The sequence below is a fragment of the Taudactylus pleione genome, unplaced genomic scaffold (assembly GCF_031769625.1).
Source record: "Taudactylus pleione unplaced genomic scaffold, aTauple2 ptg000993l, whole genome shotgun sequence".
Classification (NCBI taxonomy): domain Eukaryota; kingdom Metazoa; phylum Chordata; class Amphibia; order Anura; family Myobatrachidae; genus Taudactylus; species Taudactylus pleione.
The window spans coordinates 622293-635430 of record NW_028285394.1 but is presented as its reverse complement, the minus strand read 5'-3'; positions in this window follow the sequence as shown (position 1 = coordinate 635430).

Here is a 13138-nt window from a genome sequence, read left to right as displayed (position 1 = left end):
TACTACTACAATTAGGGAGAGCTATTTTTAAATGAAAAATAAATACATGTATATATATATTATAATTTGCAGTACTTATCATATGCTAATCACCAGTAATTCAATGCTTAAATGTTAACTAAGCAGATAGATAGCGCATACATTACTTCATTTATAAGCATAAAGTTTAGCTGCAAAGTATTTTGCATATATACAAATTATGTTGCAGCTGGTACATTTTAAGTGTAAATGAAGTAATATTTGCACTGTTTGCCCACTTAGTTGACTTTAAAAGATTAAATATATGATGCTTAGCATATGGTAAGTATTATAAATGTAAACACATATACATTGATTTATAATGGTATTTGATATAAACTGGTTTATAAAAAGATCATTTATGCTTTGTTCTCAAGTATGGTCAACTCATTGGGTCAGAGCTTGAGCTGGTAGTTAGAAACTGCAGCAGTAAATTAGGAGCATGGTATCTAGGAGACAGCACTGCAACTCCAAACCAAACAGCAGATGCACCCCTGTATTTGTGTCCTTTTCTCCTATATATGTTTTTTCATTTGGCCTGGTTCAATTTTCCCCCATGCTTTCCTTCTCCTTTTTAATCTATACTTTAATTTCTTTGATTTAATGTTACCCAAAGAGAGCAGAGGATTTCAATGTCATTTAGAGCCTTGGAGTTATTACTTTTTTTTCAATTCATCTCTATGTTATCAATTTAACATATGCAGACTTCTTTCCCTCCCTCTCTTTCTCTCTGGGTGCATGATTTGTGAATGCACTGCCTCCTGCAAGCCTCTGCCACATCCACAAACCAACTGGCAGCCTTTCTTTCTTCATGTCTTGTCTCGGTAATTAATCAGACAGTCTAGAACCTTAACTGGAATGTTCACACTGTCTACGGAATGTTCATACTGTCCACAGAATGTTCAGGAGTGGCTGCCATGCAGTCATCATGGCATTAGAATGTAAACAGTCAGCTAGCAGATTCTGCCAATATAACAACATTATTCTATGATGTCACAATCTACTGCTGCTTATAACCATTGCACTTCCTTGAAGAAGCCCACTTGAGGGAGACAAAGACCTCAAGATGCATCATATCACTGCTTGTTCTTGCAAATGGAGAAAATGAATGCCTCCAGCTGGTCCAAAGTCAAACAATGAGGAAAATTCAAGCATTACACACCTAAAATATATTTTCAAAAAATGACAGAAATTTTCTGAATAGTAAATGTGAACTACTCTAGCATGTTTTGCCTCAATATAGAAATATAACAAATATCCAAGTTGTTGGAAGTAATGGAGAGCAATTCATGCCTTCAACAGTTGTATCCATGTGGTTGCCCCTGCAATGGTGCGAAAAAGTAAAAACAGGAGACCTGATAAACAATTTCCAAATGGCATTGCAGAAATGTCATAGGGGTTGGCTAATCATAACACAACAATAGAATATATTCATTATTTAATTAGCCAATCCTCCGCAAATACATCCACTTTACAGGGACTTTGACTTTAGTCCCAGAATTAGGCCTGAATAGAGGCAGATAAATGGAGACAAGACATGGAGACACAATGCGACACCAAAAGATCAGTCCTCTTCTTATCAGTTGTTTAATGAATCATATGAAGTGTTTATAAATGCAAAAGTGCAAACAGGTGAGTGCAGCAGCAGGTTGTATTGACATGTGATTGTAGAACAAGCACTGGGGGCATAGGCCTCATTTCTCCCCATCCCCTCAGAGCAAATGGCCCCCATTGAGGGGAAAAAAATGAATCTTCAGGTCCCCCTTCACCGATACTAGTGGGACCCATGAGCACCCTTGATCCCTGGAGCCATTTTTTTTTAGAAATGGTCTCCTTAATTGTAATGGCATATGATTTACACTACCCCTAATGGTAGTTGTGATTTCTGTTCCTTTCTTCAACATGTTACATGGCTACTTTTGTATGTGATGTGACAAAGTTGGAGTTTGTTCCCAAGCCTAGTGGTGGATGGGAGCCTGCAGACCCTTGTATTCTAAGGAGCCTTTTGGATGTCAAAGATGGGCCTCATGGTTCTGACTTGATGGGGAGAAATGAGGCTCATGTGCCCAGTGCATTTTTGCTGTTTCTTGAATGATTGGAGCACTCCCCTAGGTCACTTCAGGCCTAACGGCATGAAGCTGTACTGCTGCAGCCAATAGGTTTTGCTTGGTACTGTGGAAAAATCTACCATGATCCAATACAGGGAAGCCTTAGTTCTAGACAGCGCTGTAGTGTATAACCACAACCTCAAGAACATCACAAGTCCTATATATATATATATATATATATATATATATTTTTTTTTTTTACAGAATCCATAGATGTAGGCTCCAATCACCCAGGAGAGTGTAAAAGCATGCTGTGCAAATAAGCACCATTTCTCTTTAACCCACAAAAGCCAAAGACCCATCATCACAGAGCACCAGGGTGCACCTGACAAAGGAGCCAAACAGCACCTTAGATTCAGGATCTTCAGGCTCCCTTATGTCTCAAAGCTTGGGGGTTGCGCTTCTGATTTGGTACTTATCAGACACAAGCAGCTACCTCACATAGAGAGACATTAATAATTGCTGATGAACACAATGGGTAGTATAAATCATATACTACTACAATTAGGGAGAGCTATTTTTAAATGAAAAATAAATACATGTATATATATATTATAATTTGCAGTACTTATCATATGCTAATCACCAGTAATTCAATGCTTAAATGTTAACTAAGCAGATAGATAGCGCATACATTACTTCATTTTTAAGCATAAAGTTTAGCTGCAAAGTATTTTGCATATATACAAATTATGTTGCAGCTGGTACATTTTAAGTGTAAATGAAGTAATATTTGCACTGTTTGCCCACTTAGTTGACTTTAAAAGATTAAATATATGATGCTTAGCATATGGTAAGTATTATAAATGTAAACACATATACATTGATTTATAATGGTATTTGATATAAACTGGTTTATAAAAAGATCATTTATGCTTTGTTCTCAAGTATGGTCAACTCATTGGGTCAGAGCTTGAGCTGGTAGTTAGAAACTGCAGCAGTAAATTAGGAGCATGGTATCTAGGAGACAGCACTGCAACTCCAAACCAAACAGCAGATGCACCCCTGTATTTGTGTCCTTTTCTCCTATATATGTTTTTTCATTTGGCCTGGTTCAATTTTCCCCCATGCTTTCCTTCTCCTTTTTAATCTATACTTTAATTTCTTTGATTTAATGTTACCCAAAGAGAGCAGAGGATTTCAATGTCATTTAGAGCCTTGGAGTTATTACTTTTTTTTCAATTCATCTCTATGTTATCAATTTAACATATGCAGACTTCTTTCCCTCCCTCTCTTTCTCTCTGGGTGCATGATTTGTGAATGCACTGCCTCCTGCAAGCCTCTGCCACATCCACAAACCAACTGGCAGCCTTTCTTTCTTCATGTCTTGTCTCGGTAATTAATCAGACAGTCTAGAACCTTAACTGGAATGTTCACACTGTCTACGGAATGTTCATACTGTCCACAGAATGTTCAGGAGTGGCTGCCATGCAGTCATCATGGCATTAGAATGTAAACAGTCAGCTAGCAGATTCTGCCAATATAACAACATTATTCTATGATGTCACAATCTACTGCTGCTTATAACCATTGCACTTCCTTGAAGAAGCCCACTTGAGGGAGACAAAGACCTCAAGATGCATCATATCACTGCTTGTTCTTGCAAATGGAGAAAATGAATGCCTCCAGCTGGTCCAAAGTCAAACAATGAGGAAAATTCAAGCATTACACACCTAAAATATATTTTCAAAAAATGACAGAAATTTTCTGAATAGTAAATGTGAACTACTCTAGCATGTTTTGCCTCAATATAGAAATATAACAAATATCCAAGTTGTTGGAAGTAATGGAGAGCAATTCATGCCTTCAACAGTTGTATCCATGTGGTTGCCCCTGCAATGGTGCGAAAAAGTAAAAACAGGAGACCTGATAAACAATTTCCAAATGGCATTGCAGAAATGTCATAGGGGTTGGCTAATCATAACACAACAATAGAATATATTCATTATTTAATTAGCCAATCCTCCGCAAATACATCCACTTTACAGGGACTTTGACTTTAGTCCCAGAATTAGGCCTGAATAGAGGCAGATAAATGGAGACAAGACATGGAGACACAATGCGACACCAAAAGATCAGTCCTCTTCTTATCAGTTGTTTAATGAATCATATGAAGTGTTTATAAATGCAAAAGTGCAAACAGGTGAGTGCAGCAGCAGGTTGTATTGACATGTGATTGTAGAACAAGCACTGGGGGCATAGGCCTCATTTCTCCCCATCCCCTCAGAGCAAATGGCCCCCATTGAGGGGAAAAAAATGAATCTTCAGGTCCCCCTTCACCGATACTAGTGGGACCCATGAGCACCCTTGATCCCTGGAGCCATTTTTTTTTAGAAATGGTCTCCTTAATTGTAATGGCATATGATTTACACTACCCCTAATGGTAGTTGTGATTTCTGTTCCTTTCTTCAACATGTTACATGGCTACTTTTGTATGTGATGTGACAAAGTTGGAGTTTGTTCCCAAGCCTAGTGGTGGATGGGAGCCTGCAGACCCTTGTATTCTAAGGAGCCTTTTGGATGTCAAAGATGGGCCTCATGGTTCTGACTTGATGGGGAGAAATGAGGCTCATGTGCCCAGTGCATTTTTGCTGTTTCTTGAATGATTGGAGCACTCCCCTAGGTCACTTCAGGCCTAACGGCATGAAGCTGTACTGCTGCAGCCAATAGGTTTTGCTTGGTACTGTGGAAAAATCTACCATGATCCAATACAGGGAAGCCTTAGTTCTAGACAGCGCTGTAGTGTATAACCACAACCTCAAGAACATCACAAGTCCTATATATATATATATATATATATATATTTTTTTTTTTTTACAGAATCCATAGATGTAGGCTCCAATCACCCAGGAGAGTGTAAAAGCATGCTGTGCAAATAAGCACCATTTCTCTTTAACCCACAAAAGCCAAAGACCCATCATCACAGAGCACCAGGGTGCACCTGACAAAGGAGCCAAACAGCACCTTAGATTCAGGATCTTCAGGCTCCCTTATGTCTCAAAGCTTGGGGGTTGCGCTTCTGATTTGGTACTTATCAGACACAAGCAGCTACCTCACATAGAGAGACATTAATAATTGCTGATGAACACAATGGGTAGTATAAATCATATACTACTACAATTAGGGAGAGCTATTTTTAAATGAAAAATAAATACATGTATATATATATTATAATTTGCAGTACTTATCATATGCTAATCACCAGTAATTCAATGCTTAAATGTTAACTAAGCAGATAGATAGCGCATACATTACTTCATTTTTAAGCATAAAGTTTAGCTGCAAAGTATTTTGCATATATACAAATTATGTTGCAGCTGGTACATTTTAAGTGTAAATGAAGTAATATTTGCACTGTTTGCCCACTTAGTTGACTTTAAAAGATTAAATATATGATGCTTAGCATATGGTAAGTATTATAAATGTAAACACATATACATTGATTTATAATGGTATTTGATATAAACTGGTTTATAAAAAGATCATTTATGCTTTGTTCTCAAGTATGGTCAACTCATTGGGTCAGAGCTTGAGCTGGTAGTTAGAAACTGCAGCAGTAAATTAGGAGCATGGTATCTAGGAGACAGCACTGCAACTCCAAACCAAACAGCAGATGCACCCCTGTATTTGTGTCCTTTTCTCCTATATATGTTTTTTCATTTGGCCTGGTTCAATTTTCCCCCATGCTTTCCTTCTCCTTTTTAATCTATACTTTAATTTCTTTGATTTAATGTTACCCAAAGAGAGCAGAGGATTTCAATGTCATTTAGAGCCTTGGAGTTATTACTTTTTTTTCAATTCATCTCTATGTTATCAATTTAACATATGCAGACTTCTTTCCCTCCCTCTCTTTCTCTCTGGGTGCATGATTTGTGAATGCACTGCCTCCTGCAAGCCTCTGCCACATCCACAAACCAACTGGCAGCCTTTCTTTCTTCATGTCTTGTCTCGGTAATTAATCAGACAGTCTAGAACCTTAACTGGAATGTTCACACTGTCTACGGAATGTTCATACTGTCCACAGAATGTTCAGGAGTGGCTGCCATGCAGTCATCATGGCATTAGAATGTAAACAGTCAGCTAGCAGATTCTGCCAATATAACAACATTATTCTATGATGTCACAATCTACTGCTGCTTATAACCATTGCACTTCCTTGAAGAAGCCCACTTGAGGGAGACAAAGACCTCAAGATGCATCATATCACTGCTTGTTCTTGCAAATGGAGAAAATGAATGCCTCCAGCTGGTCCAAAGTCAAACAATGAGGAAAATTCAAGCATTACACACCTAAAATATATTTTCAAAAAATGACAGAAATTTTCTGAATAGTAAATGTGAACTACTCTAGCATGTTTTGCCTCAATATAGAAATATAACAAATATCCAAGTTGTTGGAAGTAATGGAGAGCAATTCATGCCTTCAACAGTTGTATCCATGTGGTTGCCCCTGCAATGGTGCGAAAAAGTAAAAACAGGAGACCTGATAAACAATTTCCAAATGGCATTGCAGAAATGTCATAGGGGTTGGCTAATCATAACACAACAATAGAATATATTCATTATTTAATTAGCCAATCCTCCGCAAATACATCCACTTTACAGGGACTTTGACTTTAGTCCCAGAATTAGGCCTGAATAGAGGCAGATAAATGGAGACAAGACATGGAGACACAATGCGACACCAAAAGATCAGTCCTCTTCTTATCAGTTGTTTAATGAATCATATGAAGTGTTTATAAATGCAAAAGTGCAAACAGGTGAGTGCAGCAGCAGGTTGTATTGACATGTGATTGTAGAACAAGCACTGGGGGCATAGGCCTCATTTCTCCCCATCCCCTCAGAGCAAATGGCCCCCATTGAGGGGAAAAAAATGAATCTTCAGGTCCCCCTTCACCGATACTAGTGGGACCCATGAGCACCCTTGATCCCTGGAGCCATTTTTTTTTAGAAATGGTCTCCTTAATTGTAATGGCATATGATTTACACTACCCCTAATGGTAGTTGTGATTTCTGTTCCTTTCTTCAACATGTTACATGGCTACTTTTGTATGTGATGTGACAAAGTTGGAGTTTGTTCCCAAGCCTAGTGGTGGATGGGAGCCTGCAGACCCTTGTATTCTAAGGAGCCTTTTGGATGTCAAAGATGGGCCTCGTGGTTCTGACTTGATGGGGAGAAATGAGGCTCATGTGCCCAGTGCATTTTTGCTGTTTCTTGAATGATTGGAGCACTCCCCTAGGTCACTTCAGGCCTAACGGCATGAAGCTGTACTGCTGCAGCCAATAGGTTTTGCTTGGTACTGTGGAAAAATCTACCATGATCCAATACAGGGAAGCCTTAGTTCTAGACAGCGCTGTAGTGTATAACCACAACCTCAAGAACATCACAAGTCCTATATATATATATATATATATATATATATATTTTTTTTTTTTACAGAATCCATAGATGTAGGCTCCAATCACCCAGGAGAGTGTAAAAGCATGCTGTGCAAATAAGCACCATTTCTCTTTAACCCACAAAAGCCAAAGACCCATCATCACAGAGCACCAGGGTGCACCTGACAAAGGAGCCAAACAGCACCTTAGATTCAGGATCTTCAGGCTCCCTTATGTCTCAAAGCTTGGGGGTTGCGCTTCTGATTTGGTACTTATCAGACACAAGCAGCTACCTCACATAGAGAGACATTAATAATTGCTGATGAACACAATGGGTAGTATAAATCATATACTACTACAATTAGGGAGAGCTATTTTTAAATGAAAAATAAATACATGTATATATATATTATAATTTGCAGTACTTATCATATGCTAATCACCAGTAATTCAATGCTTAAATGTTAACTAAGCAGATAGATAGCGCATACATTACTTCATTTTTAAGCATAAAGTTTAGCTGCAAAGTATTTTGCATATATACAAATTATGTTGCAGCTGGTACATTTTAAGTGTAAATGAAGTAATATTTGCACTGTTTGCCCACTTAGTTGACTTTAAAAGATTAAATATATGATGCTTAGCATATGGTAAGTATTATAAATGTAAACACATATACATTGATTTATAATGGTATTTGATATAAACTGGTTTATAAAAAGATCATTTATGCTTTGTTCTCAAGTATGGTCAACTCATTGGGTCAGAGCTTGAGCTGGTAGTTAGAAACTGCAGCAGTAAATTAGGAGCATGGTATCTAGGAGACAGCACTGCAACTCCAAACCAAACAGCAGATGCACCCCTGTATTTGTGTCCTTTTCTCCTATATATGTTTTTTCATTTGGCCTGGTTCAATTTTCCCCCATGCTTTCCTTCTCCTTTTTAATCTATACTTTAATTTCTTTGATTTAATGTTACCCAAAGAGAGCAGAGGATTTCAATGTCATTTAGAGCCTTGGAGTTATTACTTTTTTTTCAATTCATCTCTATGTTATCAATTTAACATATGCAGACTTCTTTCCCTCCCTCTCTTTCTCTCTGGGTGCATGATTTGTGAATGCACTGCCTCCTGCAAGCCTCTGCCACATCCACAAACCAACTGGCAGCCTTTCTTTCTTCATGTCTTGTCTCGGTAATTAATCAGACAGTCTAGAACCTTAACTGGAATGTTCACACTGTCTACGGAATGTTCATACTGTCCACAGAATGTTCAGGAGTGGCTGCCATGCAGTCATCATGGCATTAGAATGTAAACAGTCATCTAGCAGATTCTGCCAATATAACAACATTATTCTATGATGTCACAATCTACTGCTGCTTATAACCATTGCACTTCCTTGAAGAAGCCCACTTGAGGGAGACAAAGACCTCAAGATGCATCATATCACTGCTTGTTCTTGCAAATGGAGAAAATGAATGCCTCCAGCTGGTCCAAAGTCAAACAATGAGGAAAATTCAAGCATTACACACCTAAAATATATTTTCAAAAAATGACAGAAATTTTCTGAATAGTAAATGTGAACTACTCTAGCATGTTTTGCCTCAATATAGAAATATAACAAATATCCAAGTTGTTGGAAGTAATGGAGAGCAATTCATGCCTTCAACAGTTGTATCCATGTGGTTGCCCCTGCAATGGTGCGAAAAAGTAAAAACAGGAGACCTGATAAACAATTTCCAAATGGCATTGCAGAAATGTCATAGGGGTTGGCTAATCATAACACAACAATAGAATATATTCATTATTTAATTAGCCAATCCTCCGCAAATACATCCACTTTACAGGGACTTTGACTTTAGTCCCAGAATTAGGCCTGAATAGAGGCAGATAAATGGAGACAAGACATGGAGACACAATGCGACACCAAAAGATCAGTCCTCTTCTTATCAGTTGTTTAATGAATCATATGAAGTGTTTATAAATGCAAAAGTGCAAACAGGTGAGTGCAGCAGCAGGTTGTATTGACATGTGATTGTAGAACAAGCACTGGGGGCATAGGCCTCATTTCTCCCCATCCCCTCAGAGCAAATGGCCCCCATTGAGGGGAAAAAAATGAATCTTCAGGTCCCCCTTCACCGATACTAGTGGGACCCATGAGCACCCTTGATCCCTGGAGCCATTTTTTTTTAGAAATGGTCTCCTTAATTGTAATGGCATATGATTTACACTACCCCTAATGGTAGTTGTGATTTCTGTTCCTTTCTTCAACATGTTACATGGCTACTTTTGTATGTGATGTGACAAAGTTGGAGTTTGTTCCCAAGCCTAGTGGTGGATGGGAGCCTGCAGACCCTTGTATTCTAAGGAGCCTTTTGGATGTCAAAGATGGGCCTCGTGGTTCTGACTTGATGGGGAGAAATGAGGCTCATGTGCCCAGTGCATTTTTGCTGTTTCTTGAATGATTGGAGCACTCCCCTAGGTCACTTCAGGCCTAACGGCATGAAGCTGTACTGCTGCAGCCAATAGGTTTTGCTTGGTACTGTGGAAAAATCTACCATGATCCAATACAGGGAAGCCTTAGTTCTAGACAGCGCTGTAGTGTATAACCACAACCTCAAGAACATCACAAGTCCTATATATATATATATATATATTTTTTTTTTTTTTTTTTACAGAATCCATAGATGTAGGCTCCAATCACCCAGGAGAGTGTAAAAGCATGCTGTGCAAATAAGCACCATTTCTCTTTAACCCACAAAAGCCAAAGACCCATCATCACAGAGCACCAGGGTGCACCTGACAAAGGAGCCAAACAGCACCTTAGATTCAGGATCTTCAGGCTCCCTTATGTCTCAAAGCTTGGGGGTTGCGCTTCTGATTTGGTACTTATCAGACACAAGCAGCTACCTCACATAGAGAGACATTAATAATTGCTGATGAACACAATGGGTAGTATAAATCATATACTACTACAATTAGGGAGAGCTATTTTTAAATGAAAAATAAATACATGTATATATATATTATAATTTGCAGTACTTATCATATGCTAATCACCAGTAATTCAATGCTTAAATGTTAACTAAGCAGATAGATAGCGCATACATTACTTCATTTTTAAGCATAAAGTTTAGCTGCAAAGTATTTTGCATATATACAAATTATGTTGCAGCTGGTACATTTTAAGTGTAAATGAAGTAATATTTGCACTGTTTGCCCACTTAGTTGACTTTAAAAGATTAAATATATGATGCTTAGCATATGGTAAGTATTATAAATGTAAACACATATACATTGATTTATAATGGTATTTGATATAAACTGGTTTATAAAAAGATCATTTATGCTTTGTTCTCAAGTATGGTCAACTCATTGGGTCAGAGCTTGAGCTGGTAGTTAGAAACTGCAGCAGTAAATTAGGAGCATGGTATCTAGGAGACAGCACTGCAACTCCAAACCAAACAGCAGATGCACCCCTGTATTTGTGTCCTTTTCTCCTATATATGTTTTTTCATTTGGCCTGGTTCAATTTTCCCCCATGCTTTCCTTCTCCTTTTTAATCTATACTTTAATTTCTTTGATTTAATGTTACCCAAAGAGAGCAGAGGATTTCAATGTCATTTAGAGCCTTGGAGTTATTACTTTTTTTTCAATTCATCTCTATGTTATCAATTTAACATATGCAGACTTCTTTCCCTCCCTCTCTTTCTCTCTGGGTGCATGATTTGTGAATGCACTGCCTCCTGCAAGCCTCTGCCACATCCACAAACCAACTGGCAGCCTTTCTTTCTTCATGTCTTGTCTCGGTAATTAATCAGACAGTCTAGAACCTTAACTGGAATGTTCACACTGTCTACGGAATGTTCATACTGTCCACAGAATGTTCAGGAGTGGCTGCCATGCAGTCATCATGGCATTAGAATGTAAACAGTCAGCTAGCAGATTCTGCCAATATAACAACATTATTCTATGATGTCACAATCTACTGCTGCTTATAACCATTGCACTTCCTTGAAGAAGCCCACTTGAGGGAGACAAAGACCTCAAGATGCATCATATCACTGCTTGTTCTTGCAAATGGAGAAAATGAATGCCTCCAGCTGGTCCAAAGTCAAACAATGAGGAAAATTCAAGCATTACACACCTAAAATATATTTTCAAAAAATGACAGAAATTTTCTGAATAGTAAATGTGAACTACTCTAGCATGTTTTGCCTCAATATAGAAATATAACAAATATCCAAGTTGTTGGAAGTAATGGAGAGCAATTCATGCCTTCAACAGTTGTATCCATGTGGTTGCCCCTGCAATGGTGCGAAAAAGTAAAAACAGGAGACCTGATAAACAATTTCCAAATGGCATTGCAGAAATGTCATAGGGGTTGGCTAATCATAACACAACAATAGAATATATTCATTATTTAATTAGCCAATCCTCCGCAAATACATCCACTTTACAGGGACTTTGACTTTAGTCCCAGAATTAGGCCTGAATAGAGGCAGATAAATGGAGACAAGACATGGAGACACAATGCGACACCAAAAGATCAGTCCTCTTCTTATCAGTTGTTTAATGAATCATATGAAGTGTTTATAAATGCAAAAGTGCAAACAGGTGAGTGCAGCAGCAGGTTGTATTGACATGTGATTGTAGAACAAGCACTGGGGGCATAGGCCTCATTTCTCCCCATCCCCTCAGAGCAAATGGCCCCCATTGAGGGGAAAAAAATGAATCTTCAGGTCCCCCTTCACCGATACTAGTGGGACCCATGAGCACCCTTGATCCCTGGAGCCATTTTTTTTTAGAAATGGTCTCCTTAATTGTAATGGCATATGATTTACACTACCCCTAATGGTAGTTGTGATTTCTGTTCCTTTCTTCAACATGTTACATGGCTACTTTTGTATGTGATGTGACAAAGTTGGAGTTTGTTCCCAAGCCTAGTGGTGGATGGGAGCCTGCAGACCCTTGTATTCTAAGGAGCCTTTTGGATGTCAAAGATGGGCCTCATGGTTCTGACTTGATGGGGAGAAATGAGGCTCATGTGCCCAGTGCATTTTTGCTGTTTCTTGAATGATTGGAGCACTCCCCTAGGTCACTTCAGGCCTAACGGCATGAAGCTGTACTGCTGCAGCCAATAGGTTTTGCTTGGTACTGTGGAAAAATCTACCATGATCCAATACAGGGAAGCCTTAGTTCTAGACAGCGCTGTAGTGTATAACCACAACCTCAAGAACATCACAAGTCCTATATATATATATATATATATTTTTTTTTTTTTTTTTTTACAGAATCCATAGATGTAGGCTCCAATCACCCAGGAGAGTGTAAAAGCATGCTGTGCAAATAAGCACCATTTCTCTTTAACCCACAAAAGCCAAAGACCCATCATCACAGAGCACCAGGGTGCACCTGACAAAGGAGCCAAACAGCACCTTAGATTCAGGATCTTCAGGCTCCCTTATGTCTCAAAGCTTGGGGGTTGCGCTTCTGATTTGGTACTTATCAGACACAAGCAGCTACCTCACATAGAGAGACATTAATAATTGCTGATGAACACAATGGGTAGTATAAATCATATACTACTACAATTAGGGAGAGCTATTTTTAAATGAAAAATAAATACATGTATA